Below are 24345 nucleotides of genomic sequence, written 5' to 3'. Positions count from 1 at the left end.
TCTTGGGAAAAACGAGCCTATCTTCCAGAAGGTGCAAAAGGGCTAATGATCCTGAAAAAGCTCTGCCTCTCTCAGAGGCAATAAGAGGAATAACAAAGAATAATGAAACACTATATCAATATAGTGTGCAATGGGATTGCTTAAATCAAACACAACATTTTAACTTCTTATAGCATTAGGAATCATATTATCATGGTTCAGTTATGTTTTCTTCACTTCCTCATGGTTGCAGAAATTCCAAGTTGCAAAATGAACTTAAAAAAAAAAAAATTCCTTTACTTCTTTGAAAATTATTCACTCCTTTCCGCCTGTTTGCTCCCTGAGAAATATTTTTGAACAGTGTTTGCTACCCCCTATTTATAGCTTTCCAGTTTTGGCAGGTATGGGAAAGTTTGTAAGTGGTTTGTTTTCTTTGCTATATCCAGTGTTGATTTAGGTCGCTTAAGCCACTGAAACAATTGGAAGCACTTTCAAGGAAGGCAAAGTCTGTTGACGACTGATAACATTGTAAAATCCAGAGAGTCCGAATCAGGATTTCTTTGGGGGGCTCAGATCAGTTAGAAAATCTTAGCAGCACCATGATTTGAATAATTATCTTTACTTCTTTTTGTGTGTGTGTGGCTGTTGTGGAGGAAGTTTGCCCTTGACATCGGTAGGAAAAGCATCTCCCGAACATTTTCCTAGTCATTGGTGACTCTGGGTTTGATGCTGACTTTGACAGCTAGGTAAGAAAACGTGCCTGTGGTGCTCTGTATCTGAGCTGTAAAGATCTACCTTAGGAACCTATGTTTAACATCTTGGTTTTCACCATTTTTCATGCTGACCAGAAGCAAACATTCGTGGTTCTTTTGTTTAGGAGAGATACCTGGAAGTTCCAAGGTTTGTTTCATAAACGTCTGAACTAAATAAATACCTTTGAAAGCTATGAGAATTATAGGCATCTTTTCCTCCCATCTGGCATGTCTGTATAAGTGGTATGGTTGGGTTTTTCTTTTTTTTCTGGATTTTTCCACCGTTTGCCTCCCTATAATTTGTGGGTCTTGAGAAAAGTCACGGTTTGCCCTGTAAATGCAGAGGGTGAGCTTGTTAAATTGGGGTCATTTCCATTTTTTCCTGTCCCTTAGGCTCTTGTCTGCAGTGCTCCAGGGGGTGGGACCACAAGGAATAAAGAGCTTCAACACAGACAGATGGATTTCCCGCTTCAAAAGCTGGAAAGATGGCAGTGTTTCTGAGATTAAATGGTCCTGGAAAGTAGACCTCACTGGGGACAGGAGCAGAATGTGGAGGCTGCCCACTGGAGGCTGTCATCTGATCCAGTGGCAGCTCAGAGGGAATAAAACCATCAGGTCTCCTAAAGACACTTAGGAGGATAGGAGGCCCTTGAATAGCTCCACCCATCCATCCATTGGGACTGCAGAAAAGGCGATTAACTCATATACACCTGGGAAGCCAGGCATTTTCCCCCACTTTAAAATGAGTAAGGGACTTTCTCCAAGGTCACTCCGTCAGTTTAGCTCAATTCTGGAAATAGATCTTTAGGCAGTGCCATACACATCCCCCACTCCCCACCCTCACCTACCCCCACCCCTCGCTCCATCCCTCCCCCACCTGGCTTCTAATTTGCAGGTCAATTCTTTCCTTTTTGCTGTGATCACTGATTTCCTCTCCTCTCCCCCTTTTTAAATTTATTTTTTCATATTTTCCTCCAGCTTTATTAAGGTATAATTGACAAACTGTATATATTTATGGTGTACAATGTTATGTTTTAATATATGTATACATTGCAAAACATTAAACCAAGTTAATTAATATATCCATCACCTAGCATACTTATCCTCTCCCCTTTTCCTTTTCTTTAGAAATATTTAATTGACAAATAGAGATTGTCTATCCCCCTTTTAAAATGTGACTAGTAGTTTAACAGTCTTTAAATTTTTTAATCATGAAAAAATTCAAATATATACAAAAGTAGAAATGAAGTGGCATCTTGTCTGGGGTAAATAACTGAGGTTCGTCATCTCACGCAAAAGAAATCGAGGACTCGAAAACACAAGAAGCGAGTTTAAGGGTAGAGGTTTAATAGGGAAGAGGAAAGAGAAGAGCACTCTCTCCTGCAAGGAGACAGAGAAAAGGGGACTCCTGGGCGGGTCTTCCGGTTTCGTAGTGAAGTGTCCAGGGTTTTATAGAGGAGCTTGAGAAGGCGGTGTCTGACTTACATAGGGCCCAAACATTGGCTGGACCAGGTGTGTCATTTACTTAGCACAAGAAGAAGCTGGCCACCCCACCCTGATCTTTTATTATGCAGATAGGTTCTCTACCTTGCCGGCACCATGTTGCCTGTTCCTTTACTGTACTCATGGTTGACAAGGAAAACGGAAGAGGGAATCTCCATGTTGAACATGGCTGGCCCCCAGGTAGTCTTTTCCTATTGGCACAGCTGCCGGCATTCACCCGTGCAGGCTTCCAGCTTGTTTACCTATGCCTGCAGCTCGATTTTACAGGCTGATCTTTGTTAGGAAAGAAATGATTTGGGGGCTGCTTTTTGTTAAAAGGGAAACCTTACCGAGGACTCTCTTACCCTAACTGCCTAAATAATTTATTTTTAGCTACTGGTTTAGCCCAGACCTCAGTCATATCTGGCCTCATACTTCTCAGTAGACATATCTGAGCACTGTAGATATTTTCATGTGCAGCCTTATGCCATTTCCCACCCACAAAAATCGTTAATATTATCTCCCACACACTTGTATCTAAATGTCCCTAAAAAAATGTCAGTTTGCCATTGATTTGATTGAACAAGAATCCCATCAGGCTCCTTTCATTGCATTTGCTTGTAATATATCTTCTGTCTGTTTTTTATTTTTTATTTTTTTTCCCTCTGTCGCCCAGACGGGGTTGCCCAGACTGGAGTGCGGTGGCACGATCTTGGCTCACGGCAGCCTCCACCTCTCGAGTTCAAGCGATTCTTCTGCCTCAGCCTCCCTAGTAGCTGGGACTACAGGTGCATGCCACCATGCCCGCTAATTTTTGTATTTTTAGTCGAGACGGGGTTTTACTATGTTGGCCAGGCTGGTCTCGAACTCCTGACCTGAGATGATCTGCCTGCCTCAGCCTCCCAAAGTGTTGGGATTACAGGCATGAGCCACCCTTCCTGGCCTCTTCTGTCTGTTTCTATTCATCTTTTCCTTTCCTGTCAAGTATTTATTTAAGAAACCAGATCAACTGGGCAGGGCACGGTGGCTCACTCCTGTAATCCTAGCACTTTGGGAGGCCGAGACAGATGGATCACGAGGTCAGGAGATTGAGACCATCCTGGCTAACACAGTGAAACCCCATCCCTACTAAAAATACAAAAAATTAGCTGGGTGTGGTGGCGGCCACCTCTAGTCCCAGGAGGGAACACGGGAGGCTGAGGCAGGAGAATGGTGTGAACCTAGGAGGCGGAGCTTGCAGTGAGCCAAGATCGCCCCACTGCACTCCAGCCTCCAGGCTGGGCGACAGAGCAAGACTCCTTCTCTAAAAAAAAAAAAAGAAACCAGATCAATTGTCCTAGTGCTCGTTTATTTTCCCACTGTTATTATTATACATGTATTATTTTGAGGATGAAGACTTGGAAAATCTCCTCCACCAAAATCCTAGCAATAAATAGAAAGCATTAAGTATCAAGAAATAAGCTATTATTAATATGTAGATGAAGCATAGGTGATGATGATCCATGTAAAAATAAGAGAATATCTTTAGATTTTAAAATAGATGAGTAAAAAGGGTTATAATATAAACCACTTGTTGTGGCTTCAGTGTAGCACTTTTCTAGAGATACAAAGTAAAGCACCTGGACAATAACTCATTTTTGAGGCACTAAATTGAAACTGAAAAAGAATGTACACTCATAAAATTGTCTGGACTGACCCTGGGAGAAACAGTCGATTAGTTGCCTTTTTTCTCTCCTGGTCAATTCTCCACGCCCTGTTATCTAATAATAATTTATTTTTAATTCCTGAATTTTAAAAACAGCTTCTTTATTAAGTTACAATTGACATACAGTAAAGTGCACAAAGTGAAGGTATACAATTTGATAGGTTTTGACATTTGAATATACTTATGAAGTGATCACCACAATTAATATAATGAACATATGGTTCAACCCCAAAAGTCTCCTCCTGCTCCATTGTAATCTCTCCCTCCTGACCCTATCTACACTTGCTCCCTGCTCCGGACAACAATAGATCTGCATTCTGTCGCTATATATTAGTTTGCATTTTCAAGAAATTTATATAAATGGAATTATACGGTATATACTCTTGTCTGGTTTCATTGAGCATAATTATTCTGACATTTGTCAATGTACTGAGTATCAATAGTTCATTTCCTTTTTTTGCTGTGTAGTAATTCTTTGCATTCTATTCCTGATTAACTGTAGTAAGGATTTACAAAAAGTCTCTTACCTGGAAGATTCTTGAGCCTTTAAAGTCTTCAGTACTTCTGATGAGCCACTGGTCTTTTAATATGCTGGGGCAAATCACAGTTCTCTAAAACCCACTCCCAAAGGAATAAATCTTGCACTATCATACTCTTTTGAGCTTTCCTGATCCCAGTTCAGATACGTAGGGATCTGAATCACTATTCTCCTCCAATGCTATAATTACATGAGTAGGTAGATGGTGGGAATGAGTAGCATCAGGGGAAGAATGACATTCATTTAATAAGTCATAGTAACACCAATTTTTTCTTAAAGGCAACCCCCAAATCCCTTTACCCATCAATCCTCTGAGTGCTTCTAGTGCTATAGAATAGTTGAAGTATCCTATTTCTTTTCTTTTTTTTTTTTTTTTTTTTTTTAACTTTTTGAGACAGAGTCTCTCTTTGTCACCCAGCCCAGTCTGGAGTGCAGTGGCATCATTATGGCTTATTGCACCCTCAAACTCCTGAGCTCAAGGGATTCTCCTGCCTCAGCCTCCCAAGTAGTTGGGACTACAGGCATGCACCACCATGCTTAGTTAATTTTTCTAATTTTTTATAGAGATGAGGTCTTGTGTTGCCCAGGCTGGTTTCAAACTCCTGGTCTCAAGCTATCCTCCCACCTCAGCCTCCCAAAATGCTAAGATTACAGGCACGAGTCACCACACCTAGCCAATCCTATTTCTTTAGCTACTATAAGTTCTTTCACATTTTCAAAAGATTAAAACAATTATGGTAGAGAGAATACTTTTTTTTAATATCTTATGCAAAGGATGTTGTTGTTTATGACTCATTATTACTTAAGATACATTAAGCATCCTTCAAAGATGGTGTTGATCTGATGATCATGAGACATATCCAGAGACAATAGTTCCAGAAAGAGAAGGTGAACATAATCATGGTGAGAAGAGAAAGAATGGGAAACACCACTTTTCTTCTTGCTCCTAATTCACATTATAGAATGAAAATAATATTTCCCCGCTATCTCCCCCATGCCCCACCCTATTGTGATTTAGTACAGTTACAGGATGTCTTTTCACTGGAAGAGCTTATCTTTTCAAGAAAGCAGTCCTGATTTGCTTGGCACATACTGGCCATGAGCATTCAGCCTTTTTCCTTAAAGAGTCAAAAGGGGAGAGTGAGGAGGGAGTAGCAGGGGATCCAGGGTCATGATGATCTTTTTATTTCTTCCTAGAATACGATATTCTTTGCTGGTTGCCAGCATGCTTATTTTTATGTAGATTTGACCTTCACTGCAACCTTGAACAATTAAAATAGAATAAGATCACTATAAGCTACTTCAAAAAGCTTGGCTCTTGAAAGTATATAAAAATATAAGACAAAGGCAGGAAAACTAACCAGGCCACAGCTTTGAGCAAAGAATCATAAGGCTTCTTGGGTCTAGTTAAAATATCAGCTTTGTGCATATTAGATTCCATCCTGTTTGATTATTTCTGTAGTGAGTGCTGCCTTTATCGATTGTTAGAGTGAAATGTTCAAGAGCATTATATTACAATCTGTCTCTAAATGGCTTTTCAGAAATTTCCTGTAACTCAGAAGCAGAAATTATGCAGGGAACTGAGAGCAAAGCGACTAGACAGTTGAATTTCCCCCAGACTTTTGCATATGGCAAAGTGATAAAGCATGGCCAAAGAGACTTATATTGGTTTTCTTAGTAAAGAGGGTCAGTTTCAGCTTATTATTATCTCATCATCAGAAGCTATGCTGAATACTATATAAAGTCAAAGTGACAGGGGTTGTGGCTTTGAGGATCACAATACTTTAAAGATGTCTTAGAGTCCAGAGCCTTTTGGCTCATGTTGCTCGCTTGATGATCTCCTTCATCCAGCTACCTCCTATGTGTTCGTGCCTAAATCTCACCTCCTCCATGAAGCCTCTCATCCTTTTTCATTGATTTCTTCTTCTTTGAAAACCTTATTTCTTTTAGCCACTGGATATCTTCTATATATTATTTTCTAATATGTATTTTATATATATATATATACACTAACAGTATTTTCTAGCAGTTTCACGTGCAGTTATTTTATTTTATAATTAAACTACCAAATTAAGAGTACATCTTATACACTGTATGTCCTCCGAAGAAAGGTATAATGGATCATGAATAGATTAAGAACTCTTTCTGTGTGTATATCTCATCCCCCCAACCTTTCCTGCCAAACACACACACGTTGGTTCTTTTAGTCAAAGACATGGCTTATCCAAATTAATAATCTTTAGGTTGTATATATCAGAAACTCCAACTCAACTCAGCTTAAACAATAAAAGGAATTATTGACTCAACGCAACTGAAAAATCTATTTGTAGATATTTCAAGTGAGGCTCAATCCAGTGGCCCAAAGACCTGATTTCTTTCTGTCTCTCTGCTTTACTTGCCATGAAATTGGCTTAATCTCATAATTCCTTTGGTCACAGATGGCTACTAGCAACTCTTCGGACAATACGTGCATCATCATTCACACCTAGACTAAGGGGTATCATTGTCCCAGCATCCCCAGCAAAGGTTCTGAGAATCACTTGCTTGAACTAGTTGAGGTTACATGTTCAGCTGTAACCATTCCATAGAAAGAAGTATGGATCAACTGATGAACTCAGTCTAGCTTCTCTGGAACTATGTGGATTCCCAAACCAAAATTGGGAAGGTCATATGGGCACATGGCAGCTTGACAAATCAACAACAAATGCTATAAATCTTCAACCAATTTTATCAACCTCCCATAATCTGCAAAATATTGCATCTCATATACAAGGGATTTGTTTGCTGGCTTTTAGATATTTTTATTTTAGAGAAAATAAAAGGAACCAATCTACAACTTTGGCACTGGCTGGTCTCCACAGTTTGGCAAGATTTCAGTGGCCACATCAGTAGAAGTTTTTCCAGGGATGGTAGCTCCCTTCTGTTCACTGCCCATCACCACAATTTTCTCTACAAAAAAAATGTGAAGGAAGAGAGATGGAAAGAAGAAAGGGAAAAAAGGGAAGGAAGGAGTGGGAAAGCAGAGAGGGAGGGAGGGAGGGAAGGAAGGAAGGAAGGAAGGAAGGAAGGAAGGAAGGGAGGGAGGGAGGGAGGGAGGAAGGAAGGAAGGAAATGAATAAAAGAAAAAAAAGCAGTGCATTTTCCAAGCAAACACAGAAGTGCCTGTGGCTCTGGCTTACTCAAGCTGGGGAGACTCCCTGGACCAGGTCTGTGAATATAGAATTAACAAAGTGCAATGAACGACCGGGTGCGGTGGCTCACGCCTATAATCCCAGCACTTTGGGAGGCCAAGGTGGTTGGATCACCTGAGGTTGGGAGTTCGAGACCAGCCTGACCAACATGGAGAAACCCCATCTCTACTAAAAATACAAAATTAGCCCGGTGTGGTGGTACATGCCTGTAATCCCAGCACTCGGGAGGCTGAGGCAGGAGAATTGCTTGAACCCGGGAGGTGGACGTTGCGGTTAGCCAAGATTGTGCCTTTGGACCCCAGCATGGGCAACAAGAGCAAAACTCTGTCTCAAAAAAAAAAAAAAAAAAAGGAATGTACAATGAAAAGCCACCATCATTTGCTAGATCTTCCTTGTAACTGCTAATTTCTTGTCAAATGAATACTAGGTATTTTTTAAGGTGGAGTTGAGTTCCTTGAGATAACATTCTCCTTGAATATGAACTTTGTTTCTTCTTGCCTTCATTTTAAAACTCTAGAGGGAAGCTACATCCCATAGATTTCTATTTCTATGTTACTATTTCCAGCAAGATCTGGGGTCATTCCTGCCGTCTGCCATAAGCTATAGGTCTGTGAAAGGACTAAATGTACTTTCTGTCTGTGTGATTGATAAGGCAAAGCCTGGTTTTCAGGGCACTGCCCACAAAAGCTAAGTAAGAATGGCAGAGAAGGCACACCAGGAAAATGATGATTACTTCACTGATTTGGGAATAATGATCTCACCTTATGAAAAAGTCAATCTTCCATTTGAATTAAGTGTGGGAAGGAAGGATGGCAGGTAGGGGAGGAAGATAAACCTCTTCTAAGGAGGGTCTGTGTAAAAGACATAAATACCTCCACATCCTTTTGCAGAACAGTAATTATTTTTTAGTATAAATTGCAGACTTAGGAACATTAAAAATATTTTTCACTTTGTATAACCCAATATTGGAAAATATGATGTACAGAACATCAAAGAAAGAAAGGAAAGGGGATGAGGTAAAAGTAGAAAGAGAAATTCTTCCTTTTACTAAAAGATATCTATGGGTTCATTTAAATGACAAATTCCTTGGCCTTATATGGTAGTTCAACTCTCCCCAAAAGTTTTTGGAACCCATCTACTTTGTAAAAGGAGGTAAGATTCAATCTTCAGTGGCTTGTTTAAGCTTGAATTAAAATGTGACATACCTGTTTCACTTGTTCAGAAGACTTCAGTTTAAAAAGATCTTAAACACATTTTTAAGTGTCTTTAAACTTCTGCATTGCAAGACATCTGGAAGATAGGAGTAATGCTTGCTTTTTGGAAGGAATCATACCAGATGAGAGGCACAGACTTCACTAAAACCAAAATGATGTTTGGAGACACAGTGTTCCATCTTCAGGAAGGCTTGTCTGGACTGGAAGAAACTGCTGCCTAGTCCTGTCACCCGGAACAAGGGGGGATTTCATTTGCCAAAGAGGGGCCCTTTAGGCCCTGCCAGTCTTGGAGTTTGTGTACCTGGGTCAGCCAAGCAAGAATCAAGGAGGGTACAATGCATGCATTCAAAGATCGGTGTGTTCTTCTTGGCAAGTGTGCCTTCTGGGCACTGTTTGTCCCCAGCACAAGGCAATCCCCACATTCTCAACCCTGTGACATTCAAATGTCTGCTAACTGCTTTCTTCACACCAAATGCTTACAGAAGGAGCACTCTGCAATCACAAAATTAGAAAACTCATTTATATCTAATCTTTAGACAAGATAAACTGGAGGTCATTGTGGTAACTCCTTACCACAAATGGTAAAAATGGTAACTTAAAAGTTTAAGAATAAGCAGTTAAGCCACGCATGGTGGCTCACATCTGTAATCCCAACAGTTTGGGAGGCTGAGGCAGGAGGATTGCCTGAGGTCAGGAGTTCAAGACCAGCCTGAGCAACATAGTGAGACCCCCATCTCTACCAAAAATAAAAGATAAAAAATAATTAGCTAGGTGCAGTGGCACAAACCTGTAGTCCCAACTACTTGGGAGGCTGAGGCAGGAGGCTTGCTTGAGCCTGGGAGGTCAAGACTGCAGTGAGCTGTAATTGCTTCTGAAAGACAATAGTGAGATAGAAGCTTAACAGGTGCTTCTAAGGTGTTTTCAGTTCTTAACGGAGTATTCATGGCCTGATGTTGACCTATCATTTTTAGAGTATCAAGTGCTGCATTCTCTTTGCAAGATAATTTTCATAGCTATGGTACAGTAGAAATAGCACCAACCAGACCCTTCCTTTAATGTTAGGTACGATTCTGGATATCAAATGTTAGTTGGACCCAGAGGGAACTTGCAAAAGGCACAAAGAAGACTAAAAAGTCTGCTTAAAAAATTAGAAAAAAATTAAAAAATAAGAAAAGAAAGAAGGTGCTATAAAGGTCTTGGACTTATTGAGCTCAGGAAAAAACAAAGGTTGTTCTGAATTGATGATTGCTGGCATCTGTAAGTCTTCACATGTAGCATGCAGGCTGGATGTGGTAAGAAAATGTGAATGTCAATATCGAGGAGTTTGTTGAAGTCAAAATAAGTTCCTAACAGTGATTGAGGACAGGTCTTTCCAACAAGAGATACTTTATGAAAAACTTTGTCTAACATCTAAAGAAGAAAAACGCCTTAAAAGCTTCTCACCCTTGTCAACTATTTCTCTCTCCATGGACCTCATGTTTTTAAATATCCTGTAAATCAATTGCTTATGAATAATCATATATTCAGTCTGGTTTTCCTAGGATAGTCTCAGTTTGTGAATTTTGTCTTGTGTGATTCTCAATAGCTTCCCCTTTCAGTATCTGAGTATCCCATTTGAAAAATAAGGCATATGATTATTCTAATAAGAGCTAGCATGATTTGGATATATTTGGATATATTGATTTTGGAAATATATATGGATTCCATAGGTTACACTCTGCTTAAAAATGGCTCAAAAGATTCTATTATTGTGAAATTGGCCTAAACAGATGATCTTTTAGCCTGAAAATACATGATTCTGTGACACCATTTACATTACGGAAAACAACTGTTCATCTCACAGGAATGAAAGGAACAACAAACCCTCTGAGGTCTCTTCAGCCTCATTTGGAACAGGCGAGAATAATAACAAATGTCACACTCTCAGCCATGAGTCTAAAGAAAGAGAAAGCATCATTTCACCGTCTGAGTTGGGAACTTTGTGGTTTTCAGATGTTCAGGAATCCAGGCCCCTACCCATCCTGATATTCTGTGAATGCATGATTGTGAAAAGAGAATCAACACGAGACTTCCACATTGAATTATTTAATTAATTCAGAAAATACTTATTGAGCATCTCCTAGTGCCAGGCACTATTCTAAGTACCGGGATTTTGTTCACAAAAGTGAACAAAGGAGTCCTAATCCCATCTTCTTGGTACTTACAGTTTCAGAGGGAGATAGACAGTAGGTCCAAAAAATGAATGGATAAATGACAAGTAGGTAGCACTGATATATTGTAACATAGTTTGAAAGAATGTGGGCCATGAACAATAGAATCCATGCCACAAGAAAGAGAGGAGCAGAAGAGCACACTCTCCAGTCCTGCCTTTGTTGCACACTGTCCAATCCTGGTTGTCCTGGGGACTACTAGTTGCACACCCCAGCACACTAACATTGTCCCTTTAATGTAAATAAAATGAAAAAGTGCTGGTGGCAGAAACCAAGTGATTGTCACTATTTTCCACCATGCCGGGGAGTCAGGCTCCCCAAATGCAATAGTAATGGCTGTGGTCGTTTCCTGAGGGCTCAGTGGGAATGGCCCTTGCAACAAGCCCAGGGATTCTGTGTTCTCAGAAATAAAAGTAAGCAAAAGAGACACAGGCTTTGTTTCTGAGAAATAATTGGTTTGGGGATTTAAGTTTATTATTTTCTTCTCCATTCTCATGCACTGATTTCATCTTTAAGCCTCTCCTCATTTCACTCTTTGGAGCACTGGTCGAAGAGAGCAGTGTCAGCTAGAGGGTTTGAGGTTTGTTTTGTTTCGTTTTGTTTTGTTTATCATGGAAGAATTCTGAAAGGAAGAATGATCAAAATTAAATTTTTAAGAGTTATGCCATGACCGTGATCATAATATTTTCCACAAATGAGGTACAAAATGGCATGAAGTTGTTATTTGCGCCCTAAGCAAAACTGGAGCATTCAATCTGGATTTTATAATACAAGATTGTTATAGGTGCATAGATGGTGCTTCATGAACAACTCACTGAGTTGAATCTACTTTGGGAAACAAGAGTTGTTGTAGATTGAGAGCCTCTCCAGCATTTTGCTCTGGATGCATTCCAAAAGTTGTTGTCACTAAAGGTTTAAATATATAAAGATGGTACAATAGACTCTATTTCCATGGAAGTAAACTGGTCTCTAATTAATACACCAGAAGCTGAGTCACTTTGTTTTTACAGGCACGTAGAGAGGAAGTGCCATCTCTCCTCGGTTGACACACTGCCGGTTAGCTGATGTATAGTTCTTTTTTTCTTTTTATTAAGGAGTAGAAAACAAACTGAACTGAAAGTTGAAACAATTCATACAAGGAAGAAGAAAGCCTGGGAAGTTACCTACATTGCCTAACATCACAGAATCTAAAGGAATCAAACTTTCTCTTTCCTTCTTGTATTTGAGGAAAGGAGCCCTCATCTTAAGACAAGAATTCTTCCAGGTTTCCCTGAACAGCTTCTTTCATTCTCCACAGTGTCTATTTCAAACTTTCCTACTTGTCTCAATGTCTTCACGCTCACCCATACCTTCCTGGCACACGCAGGGAAGGACTTTACCCGCTACCGTATAGACGACGATGTGAGAGCAAAAGCCCCCCCAATGTAGCACTAGGCAGCCTGCTCCCTCACCCGCATCCATCCCCCCACCCCGGCCCAGCTCTCTTTGGGCAACAGAAGAGGGGTCCTTCCTCCAGTCTCAGGCAAGGCTCTCCACCCATGCTTTAGATCTCATTCCTTTCCACATCTCTGGAAATTTGCTCCTGTAATCACCCGCACTCTTTCCTATACCTTCCACTCACACAGGAACGTTCTCAAATCTCCCCCCCTTAAAAAAAAAAAAAGAAAAGAAAACAAAATCTCTCAAGTACATATTTTCATCTAAAGAGAGACTTTCTTTTCTTCAGAATCAGGATCTTAGAAAAGGTGGCACTTGCTGTCTCCTCTTCCTCTTTCTCATTTCCTCCTTACCTGCTTTTGCCTGTCCTGCTTCACAGAAAGTTCTCCCCTTGAGGCTCTGATTCCTTCCTTGTTGCTCATCCACTGAACACACTTCAATTCTTGCCTTTCTTTTTTTTTTTTTTTTCCTTTTTTTTTGAGATGGAGTCTTGCACTGTTGCCCAGGCTGGAGTGCAGTGGCACCATCTCGGCTCACTGAAACCTCCACCTCCTGGGTTCAAGGGATTCTCCTGCCTCAGCCTCCCGAGTAGCTGGGATTATAGGCACATGCCACCAGGCCTCGATAATTTTTGTATTTTTAGTAGAGATGAGATTTCGCCATGTTGGCCAGGCTGGTCTTGAACTCCTAACTTCAGGTGGTCCGCCCGCCTTGGCTTCCCAAAGTGCTGGGATTACAGGCGTGAGCAACCACACCCAGCCCAATCCTTGCCTTTCTTGAGCTCTCTGTGGCCTTGGGCACTCTTGTCTCTTCCTATTTCTTGAATCCATAAAACTACTCTCTCTTGGGTTTCTTCTTACTTCTGTGACTTCCCCTTCTAAGTCTTCTTCTTGGCTCTGTTTTCCCCATAAATGCAAGAGTTCCGTAGGGATTTATTCTCATCCATTCTTGTCCTTTTTTGCTGTTTCCAGAGTGGATTTTTTTTTTTTTTTTTTTGTACCTAGGGGGAGGGGGGTGTGGCAGCGTGCACAAATCTAATCATTACACTCTCCATAAGGTTCTCCAGAAGTTCTCAGTTACCTTCAGAGTAAATCTTACCTCCTAAGTAGGGCTTCCTACACCTGTCCTGATCAGACCCATGTCAAGCCCATCTAGTATCCCTTCCCCATAAATTATTGAAATTCTAGCCATAGTTAGTAATTAACTGAACAAATCATGTTCTTTCTGGTTTCTGTGTCTTAGAAAATGCTACTGCCTTTGCTCAAAGCACACTTTCTTCCCCTTCCTTACCTACCGATTTCAAGATTTTCTCCCAAAGCTCAGTGCTTATTTCTATCATGAGATGTATCAACTTATATTGTTGATTGATCTGTTTACCCATCTGTTTGAGTTCCTTAAGACAGACACCCTATTTATTTATCCTGTTGAGCTCTGGGTGATTCTTTGTGCCTAACAGAGTTCCTTCATGAGCAATAAATCTGCTGAATGACTAAGTGCATAAATGGAAGATACCATTCCTTTCAATTCCAAGCCCAGCTTGTAAACTAAGTTCAAGTCACGTAGACTTTTTCTATCAGACCTGAATACAATGCTTCTAAAGCAATGTACATACCTCCACATAATAAGGGAGGTATTCTATCTTTCTATCTTCAAAATAAATGTGGCTCCTGTTGGTAGAAATGTGTTTGTTCTGACCTTCCTGGTAGTCATGGAAATGAATTACAGCCTTGGGCAAAAGGTCATCCCTCAGTCAAGGGGATGTGGTGTGATCTGCTGGGTAGAGAGGGTGTCATAGAGGCAGCATTCTATTTATAGCTGATGTTGACTCCTCCAAGCCACTAAGGTGACAAGCAGCAATGACTGGCCTCTCCTCTCCTTTCCTCCAGTCCATCCCTGACATGAAGCTAGCTGAGGGCTTTGCTCTTCTATTTTCAAATTGGGTTTCTTTCTAGGTCAGAAAAACTTTTGCTGAGAGATAGAGGCCAGGGAGAGCTTTATTAAGATTTCATTCCCATGGAAGTTTCCCGTTTAGTTGCTACATCTGCGTAGTTCTTTTTTTTTTTTTTTTTGAGACGGAATTACACGTTTGTTGCCCAGGCTGGAGTACAACATGGTCTTGGCTCACTGCAACCTCTGCCTCCCGGGTTCAAGGCGATTCTCCTGCCTCAGCCTTCTGAGTAGCTGAGATTACAAGTGCCTGCCACCACACCCAGCTATTTTTTGTGTTTTTAATAGAGAAGAGGTTTCACCATGTTGGCCAGGTAGGTCTCGAACTCCTGGTTTCAGGTGATCTACCTGCCTTGGCCTCCCAAAGTACTGAGATTACAGGTGTGAGTCAACACGCACAGCCATCTGCATAGTTCTTATGGGCTCACAATGGATTTGTGCTTTTGTTCTCACAAGATACTAATGCCTTTAAGAGCAAGACCTATGTATTTTTCTTTCTTTGCAGTGCCCTTCAGGAAAAGTTTATCTGTCTAGCAGAACTTAATCACTGCTCGTAACTATAATTACCAATAATAAACTTAGATAACTCATGCTGAATAGAAGGGTAAAGTAATCATAAAGATCTCCCAGATGGTGACATGTAAGCGTCTCTAAAGAATCCTGGAAAATGTGAGAAATCAGAAAGGTTGCAGTTTCATGGCACAAGCTCCTTGAGCACAATGACATGATTTTGCAAACTATTTCTAGGGTAAGAAATAATATCTTTTAAATTTATGGCAAATTCTGCTGTAATGGGAGATTATTGCAGTGATAGACAGCTTTACAGAAACAGTTATATGTACTTTATTAAACCATGTAGCAGGAAAAAAACATGATGGCACTCAAGTAGTTGAATTCCAGCCGCTTTCAATTCCTGGATACCTATAACCTTTTTGTTAGCACCTCTAAGACACTGAGTTTATTATCAAAATGACGAGAGCATTTGACAGAAGGACCTTTGGTTCAAGACTTCTAGATCTGTCGAACTTCTTGTGGTAGCCAGTCTCCAAGATGACCCCAGGGGTCTCTGCCTTCCGGTATCCATGTCCTTGTGTAGTCTCTTCCCACAGTGAATAGTGTCAACATGCATAAGCAACAGGACATTGTAGAAATGATGGTATGTGACTCTCAAGGTTGGATCACAAAAGACACTGTGGCTTCTGCCTTTCTCTCTCTTGAATTATTTGCCTAGAGGTAAACCAGCTGCCCTGTTTGAGGACTCTCATCACAGCCCTATGGAAAGATTCATATGATCAGGAATTGGGGTTTCTTGCCAACAGACACCACCAACTTACTAGCAATATGAGTGAGCCATCTTGGAAGTGTAGTCTCCAGCTCCAGTCAAGCCTTTAGATGACCGCAAGCTTGGCCATCATCATGTGTACAATCTTGTGAGAGGCCCGGAGCCAGAACCAGGTGAGGGTGCCATTAGGTAAGCTGGTGAGGACACCATTAGGTAATCAGGTGCCATTAGGTAAGCTCCTCCTAGATTCCTGATCTACAAAAAGTACAAAATAATGAGTGTTTATTGTTGTTTCAACTCACTAAATTTTGGGCAGTTTCTTACACAGCAATAGATAAAACCTTAACCAGAATTGGAAAAAAATTGATGATATAACATTAGAATGGTTACTGTGGTATACTACCTAGATCACTTCTTGAGGGCTGACACAACCATTTCCCAGCTATTGGAAATATTGTTTGTTGGCAATACATAGCTATGTCCCTTACTAGAAATTGCCCTCTAAGCTGAAGCTATGTCTCATTCAAGATTATGAGCTCCTGCCTGGGGCAACCTGGGACCGATGACTGATATGAGGATAAAGAAGTCAAACCTCATTCAATTTGCCCCCTTTCCAATCCTGCTTCCCTCAGTTCCCTAAAGTTGTATCTCATGAGTGCTATCCACAATAAACCTCTGCCTACAACTCTCTGTCTCAGAGTCTGGTTTCCATGCTACCCAACCTAAAATAGTTGGTATGGTCCTTAGAGACAGGGCATGCAGCCAATTACCTGGTTCGTTTGTCAGGGCATGGGAAGAAAACAATTGAAAGACTGAGGACAAGATTGTCTGCAGAGGAGGCACTGGGATGAGCCTATGGGGGTGCACACAAATTGTGAAGATTTTGTTAATGCCTACTGGATAGCATATACTGCAAAAGAGGCGCTAAGTAACAAACTGGCTCGGCTAGTAGATATCAGGCAGCCTCTTTTCTTTTCCACCCCAGTGCTTATACAGTGGATTCATGAACAGAGTAGCCATGATGGCAGAAATGAAGGCTCATGCATAGCCCCAACAGCACACTCACAAAGGCTGATTTAACTATGGATGCTGCTGAGTGTCCATCCAACCTGCCTGCAACAAAGGGCAATGGGTCCCCAATATGGCACCCTCACTCAATGAAAGCAACCAGTCTTTTGGTACCAAATCAATCCCTTTGAATCTTTTCAATCCTAGATGGAGGAACAATTCATCTTGACTAGGATCGATACTTATTCTAGGCATGGGCTTGCCTTTTCCTGCCTATAGGGCCTTGGCCGTGCTGTCTTTTGGCTCTTCCATGCCTACATTTAGTGTATACATTCAGGTAAAGCAGCCATAGCCTGAAAAGGACCTGGTAACCAGGGCCTTATATTCCTCAGTGCTGAGGGTCTAGGCACCCCCCTAGACTAGCCACCTAGACCAACAGAAGTGCTGGCTGAGGGTGACACAAACACAGAATGAGGGGTAGAGGATAAAGACAATGAACATCCATTATGAATGTGAAGGCAGCTACAGCAGAAAGGCTAGAGCTCATCCCACTGGTGTGTCCAAGTTTTCATAAGAAACAAGACTCATTGGAAGCTGAGAGGATCTATGTGGGATGAGGGGATGCTGTGAGTCTGTCAGGGTTCTCTCTAAAGAGGCAACACACTCATGCTTCAGCTGCTGGGACTCTCAGCTGCTGACAATTCATAACTACATGGCTCACTGGGAATTGCCCTTGGCTACAGAGAACTCCCTCACATAAGGTTGCACTTTCTCCCAGAGATGGCCAGTGGCCATCTGACTGTGAGGAAACTGACTGATGAGAGGAAACAAAGGCTGACACATTTTCTTCAGTCAGGACATCTCTGAAAGGCCAACCCAGCTCCAAAGCTTCCCACAGGAAGGGCTGAGACCCCTATTGCAGCTACATTGTGGATCAGCTTCTGTCTTTGTCCAATCCTGCCTTCCTCAGCTCCTGACATTGTCTCTCCCGACACTCCCCCAGTAAACCTTCTGCATGTAACTCTCTGTCTCAGAGTCTGTCTCCAGGAAACACAACCTACAAAAACCTTCCATTTTAACCTTCAATCAGCACAGCGAAAAAATGCAGCCAGAGAAAAGTCTATGCTCTTCATTGTGAATCCAGTAGATGGGAAAACTAGGTATTGCAAGCTTTGGTTGACCTGATAGTGGTTGCAAAGAAAAAGGGAGCATGTCAGGAAAGGAAGTGACTGGGAGCTCCATGTCCACTTTATTCATGGATGGAGGTGTTATAAGAAATAGGGTATCAGGGGTAGGTGTACTTGATATACCTCAGCTTTTCTGAGGGAGGTAAGCCACATGGAAAAATATCACAGTAAGGCTTTTTGCTCACTAGGTGACTTTGGTCATTTCACTGTTGCAATCTTTACTGATATACTTGCCAAACAGTGTTTTGTTTGTTGTGATAACTCTAGTTTATTTATTTGTAAATTTCCTAATATAGCCATAAACAACTGATAGTCTCTCTAAACAAGAAATTGTACAATGGAAATTTGATATTTTGCTGGAGAGACTCTGCAAGAAAAATTAGTAGGAATTAGTAGATTGTAGGTTCAGAGGGTGAGGGCTCACTGACATGGTGTATTAGTCTGTTCCCACGTTGCTATAAGGATATACCCAAGACTGGGTAATTTATAAAGGAAAGAGGTTTAATTGACTGACAGTTCCACAGAGCTGGGGAGGCCTCAGGAAACTTACAATCATGGCAAAAGGGGAAGCAAACATGCCCTTCTTCACATGACAGCAGCAAGGAGAAGTGCCAAGCAAGAGAGGGAGAAGCCCCTTATAAAACCATCAGATCTTGTGATAACTCACTCACTATCATGAGAACAGCAGCATGGGAATAACTGCCCCCAGGATTCAATTACCTCCCATGGGGCCCCTCCCACAACACATGGGGATTATGGGAACTACAACTGCAGATGAGATTTGGGTGGGGACACAGCCAAACTATATCATATGGGCATCTGGAGTTTACACTTACCAAGATCAGTGTGATCCTTTCATGAAGGACTGATTTTTCTTCTCCTCCAAATTGCTTCTCTTCTGTTGGAGTGATGTGTACTTCATGCTGCTCCACCCTGCTCTCCACGCTGCTCTCCACCCTGGGAAGAAGGCTGATCATAGGGATTGCCACGGGGGTCCAGGCCCTCTCACTCCTGTGGGATTCAGCCTATGGGGAACACAGGCAAATCTGAGGAGTGGGGAGAGTGAGGCTAGGGTATTTTTTCCCCTTCTTTCCTCTCTAGTAAGGTGGACCCAGGCTGTCAGCCTCCCTCCATTGCAGACCACACCTCCTGCCAGGTAGTCTCTCCCTGGCCCCTCTTGGCTTAGGGGTGCTAACTATCTTCAGCGACTACTTGCTCCAGGGTTCTGCACTATGCCTTAGGGTTTCCCTATACTCTGCCCTGATAGAATGATTCTTCTTTCTGTCTCTTTCACATTTAGGAGACTAAATTCTAGACTTGCTTCTTACAGAAACAAGTGAAGCATCCATGGGCCAATTGCTTCACCAATGTAGGCTAAGAAATTCCCGGGATCTGGCACTCAAAGATTTAAAAAACTTTTAACTGAATGAAGAAGACAATGTCCCCACTCCATTCCAGTGCTTTATATCCTGTTTCCTTGAGGAAAGTGACAAGGCAGGAGATGTGGGGACAAAAGGATTAAAAATTCAAAGCTGCTCATGAAGGGAGCGAGTGCACATTAAGACTTGGCATAAGAATGGCAACAGGTAGAAGTGGGCCCAGGCTGATGGAAGACTGAACAGCAGAACAAAGCAAAGCCAGGAAAAGGGTTTTAAGTAAACTCCTTAAACTCCTGGGAAGCCACAGGACAGACAGTGCAGTGAACAACTGTTCTGAGACAGCCAAGTATAAACGGTCCCCGGAGAATCTCCAATAGGCCTGCGCATTGGGAGAACAGAGTGGAGGCACGGAAATTCATTCCATTTGCAGGAAGGGGAAGCCTGGCCCTCCTGTTCCTGTGTGGTAACCTGGAATTCAATCTGTGAGATGGGGACCTGTTAACAGCAACCCCTCACACTTTGCTGAGAGTCTTTTTCCTTTTCGCCCAATAAATTTCATAACCCTCCCCCCTTCGAAGTGTCTGCGTGCCTAATCTTTCCTGGCTGTGTGACAAGGATCCGGTTTTTAGCTGGACTGAGGAGAAAGTCCTACAATTCCTACCATTCTCTCCAACTCCTAGTTCAGACCTTCTAGTCATAGCTTCCATTGACTGGGTGCCTCCCTTGTCCCAGGCATGATGCATTATACTCATTGTCTCCTTTCATCCTCACACACAGCAACCTTGGCAGGACAGAGAAAGGTGGTGTGAGGAGACCAGCCGAGCCACTTGCCCAAGGACCCAGGGCCCCCTAAATGACAGAGCCAGGATGCCAAGCCTGGGACTTCCTCACATAGTTAATCTTCCTTTTCTGGAACAGAATTTGGCCTGACCCTAAGGAGACCTGTCCAGGCTGGAGTGAACACTGAGTTTGCACTACTTCCTCTCATCTCTCAGAAATTACTGAAGCAGACCCAAATTCATGGTTAGTCCAACAGCAAGCCACTCTGTTTGAGCCAAAAATTATAGCAGGCCAGGTCCTGGATCAGGGAGCTCATTTCCTTGTCCACCCTCTCTCCACCTTGTCCTTCCTGCCCAGGTGTGAATCTTTCCCCAGAGCCAGGCCCACACCAGAATAAGCCCTGGGAAGCAGGAGAGTGGGACGTGGCAAGGTATTTGTCTTCATGGATTCTTCTCTGTGTGTGGGATTGCACTGGGAGAGGAGGATGGAGGGAAGGCATTCCTCATGCAGTAAACAGCCCAGACCAATTTGCACCCCAGCCACTGAGCCTTGATCTTTTCATGATGCTTTGCATATTTATAACCAAGATTCCTATTGCTCTGGTACAAACAAGATTGCTATCAGCCTGCCAACAGATTCTTTTTAAACTGTCAGTCTTTATGGAGAAAAAAACAGTCATTGACATTGAATGCCCTTTAAACAAGCCCCCTCTTATTCTCCTTAGCTGGAAGACAGTATGTGAGCTTAGTCCTAAGAAGAGAGGGAACTTGTTTCCTTTAAACGGCCCCTGCCCAGGTTTTCTTCAATTTGGTTAGAGCAGCCTCAACTCCTTTTAAATGCCTGGCTTAGTGGTGCCAGCCTGCTTGAGCTGCGCCTGCAGATGCCAGTTTCAGCTGCCACATTTAATTTTCATGTCCTGAGGGCCTCCTGTGCTTTTTCTGATTCCCTTAAATGAATAAAAATAACTAAGGAGCATGGAGCACATGACCCTGATTCAGTGTTCAATCTTTTGCTACAGATATGTTTGCCCACGTCCAGGCCTATTTGTTTTAAAGAGAAGATGAAGCGGAAAAAGGTGACCTGTCACATCTCTGTTTCCCAGATCCTTAGGGCCTAAATACAGCTGTGAGTTAGGACAGAAAAAGTTAGTTTCCTTATCTAGAAGGCAGACATGTGTACCAATGGCAGAAGCATGTTCTACTTTGGTTCTACTGTGAAAAGAACCAATGGGAAGAAAAAAAACCTAACTAACATGGATAGATTTCCTTACTTGACTGGGTGATATGGACCCTAAGGTCCCACCAGCACACGCTGATGTGACTCAAGGGTTGAAATAAAGGGGACAATGCTTCCTTGTTGTCTTCAATGGAAGAGACATCTGGGATTTTATTTTATTTTGTTTTATTTTATTTCATTTTATTTTATTTTTCTGAGACAGAGTCTCACTCTGTCACCCAGGCTGGAGTGCAGTGACACGATCTCAGCTCATGCCACGTCTGCCTCCCAGGTTCAAGTGATTCTCCTGCCTCAGCCTCCAAAGTAGCTGCAATTACAGGTGCATGCCATCACACAGGGCTAATTTCATCTGGGATTTCAAACTGGACTGAAAAAAAATCCTGAGTTCCAGCGGGTCCTTCTTAGGGCCAAAAGAATGCTACTTAGAAGTAGGATGGGCCATGAGACTCCCTTTGCTACCCTCAGAAAGACCCCAAAAGAAACCCTCATGGTTTTTTCACTGGCCCTCACCCCAGGACTAAGACTATGCCAAGCCCAGCCGTGAACATTGTGATCCTTTCTATGGTCCTTTTAGGGACTGTTTTGGGAGAGGCAGAGTCAAAGAGTGCATTGCAGCTGCTATTCTTATTCCTTTACCCAGCCAACCCTCAGTCGCCAGCATTTCTCAAACCATAGTTTAGCTGTGAATGCCCGAGATTTTCTTCCTGTCCTGACCACAGTAGTGCTGGTGGTCATGCTGCTTTCTGGCACAGCCAGGCAGGAGGCCAGCCACCTCAGAGCCTCGGGAAGGAGGGAGGGGAAGGATGCCTTCCCCTGGGGCCCAGAAGGGGCTGTGGGTACCAACCGCCTGGACACTCAGGCTGGAATCAAGCTGAATACACTATAGGGAGGAACTGAAGGATCCGGGCAGGGCAACATACTCCTCAGTCCAGACCAATGTTTTCAGAGGACCCCGTTTTGTGAAGGTGTTGTCATCAAAGCTTGCCTTTCTCTTTATAAATGAACTCATTTGTGGAAAATTCTGGAAAGAAAGAAAAGGAGAGAGACAGAGAAAGGGAAAGAAAGACAAAATCAGTCTTTTCAATGCCAGTTATTGAATGTAACCTATAGTTTCAGAGCTTTAGACTCTCACAGAAATTCTTCTGTAGTTGTTACCAACATTTTGGTCTCTCGCATCCTCTCTTTAAAATGCTAGGATAGCAGTCATGAAATTCCTTGGTCCTCTCAGAGATGTGCAATTGAGGGAAATAAATTCAATTTCAGCCACTGGGTGATATTTCGTGAGCATGTGATCAGCCTTGTACTGGGAACTCACAAGAATCTTCACTCTTTTTGGAAGACAGAAGAATCTTCTCTCTTCTTGTACATGAAACATTAGAAATGATTTGAAGTCCATCTATTAATAAGGCTGGTGGATACAAGATACAGTATAAAAAAAGAAAATTTACAGTTAGCAAAATAGAATTGTTAGGTAGGGCTTGAGAGACGAGGGAATTGGAGCAGAGGACTGCGTGAAATACAAGGAGGAGTTTAAGATTTGGAGTGAGTAGTGTACGTCTTACTTATTAGCACTTCCTTGTCTTAGAATCTTCTTTGCTCCTTACACACACCCACACACACACTGTCACTCTCTGTCTCCCTCTCCAATGCCCTTTCCTCATTCCTCCCTTTACTGAAAGCTGACTCATCCTTCACAGCTTAGCTTAACCTCTGTCTTCTTCATGTAGACCTTTTCAACATCTCAGCCCACATTGATTCCCCTTCCTGGAAACTCTCCTTCACTTAAAGTCAATATCACTCAGTTAAGTACTTAGTTGATTTCTATTTGTTTCAAGGGTGTGTTTGTCTTTCTTGGTAAAGGATGAGGCTCTTAGGAGAAGGATCATATGTTCCAGTAGGATCAGACGTGGGGAGATACAGTGGAGCCACTTTGCAAACACCGGTTTAATGGATAAAAGGTTTGGTTCGGGACCTTGTTTCTCTGGGAACATTATCGCCAAGAGTCCTCATCTGGGCAAGCGTTTCGTTCCCTGGCCATTTCATCAGTGTCACCACGCAGGCTGCCTCATACTCTTAAATGGCTCTTCAGTGTTCTATTTCCAGCACAGTCGGGGAGATTATGTTAGTTTCTTGCAAAATGTTTGAGAGGAGTTTCATCCTTCTTAGAAGGCAGAGAAGAGCAATTGGCCCACTTTTCTGTACTTTACACATAAAATATTTGTTTAAGCTGTGATAAAAAGCCAAACTTGGAAAGTGCTGCTATAAACTCAGAGTGCAAAGGAGGGCCGGTCCAAGGGTGATCATTTCAGCTAATATGCAATAGATTCAGCTGCCACCTCCAGAAGAGCCCACATTAGTTAATCAGTATGTGAGCAATCCAGGACCTTTGTTCTGGCTCAGGTCCCACCTGTTCTCTCTTTTTAGCATTTTGTGTTTCTAAGATTTCTTCCCCAGGAGAGGGAAGAGGACTGAGAAAAGAAGACAGTAAACAAAGACGATGTTGTTGTTGGTAACCCAGCCCTGCTAGAGACTTGGTGGAGTGAAGGTGAAAGTCGATGCTCATAACAAAAGTTCTGGGTTTAGGATCGCCTCAAGATTTAGATCTATGTCAGCCATGCCCCCACTGACTGGGAAATGAACAGAATGCCAGTCTGAAGGCAAAATAGGCCATGTGCAGTCGTTGAAACATGCCTGCTGTGGTACGAATATTTGTCCCCTCCAAACCTCATGTTGAAATTTGATCCCCAATGTTGCAGGTGATTCTCAGTGGGAGGTGTTTGGGTAATTGGGGCCGATTTCCCAAGAACAGATTAATACCATTTGTTTCAGGAAAAACTCTCCCAAACTGCGTTTTTCCTCTGCTCTTGTTACAGTAGCTGGCTAGCCAGGCATGAGCAGGCAGAAGAGGGCTCCTCTTGACCCACCAGGAATATCAGACGACCATCAGGTGATGGTCTGGCAGTTGTCACACTGCCTCTCTAAAAGTGATAATTGGTTGCAGGTGCAAGGGAGAGGCAA

At 42.4% G+C, this 24345-nt stretch overlaps 1 long non-coding RNA gene across 1 annotated transcript in view; it reads right to left on the bottom strand.

Annotated features, from left to right (window-relative positions):
- The window catches only part of LOC111545503, a 107499-nt gene that overhangs the window by 9142 nt on the left and 74012 nt on the right, over positions 1 to 24345 (bottom strand). Inside the window, exons 3-8 of the long non-coding RNA XR_002732481.2 lie at positions 22248 to 22348; positions 18769 to 18865; positions 16508 to 16590; positions 15790 to 15992; positions 9649 to 9732; positions 8853 to 8937 (exon numbers count right to left, since the gene is read on the bottom strand). This is a non-coding gene — a long non-coding RNA (uncharacterized LOC111545503). The remainder of the gene's footprint in view (positions 1 to 8852; positions 8938 to 9648; positions 9733 to 15789; positions 15993 to 16507; positions 16591 to 18768; positions 18866 to 22247; positions 22349 to 24345) is intronic.

This window comes from Piliocolobus tephrosceles, chromosome 4 (assembly GCF_002776525.5).
Source record: "Piliocolobus tephrosceles isolate RC106 chromosome 4, ASM277652v3, whole genome shotgun sequence".
Lineage (NCBI taxonomy): Eukaryota > Metazoa > Chordata > Mammalia > Primates > Cercopithecidae > Piliocolobus > Piliocolobus tephrosceles.
The sequence above is the reverse complement of the archived record's forward strand: the minus strand, read 5'-3'. Positions and strand labels throughout refer to the sequence as shown.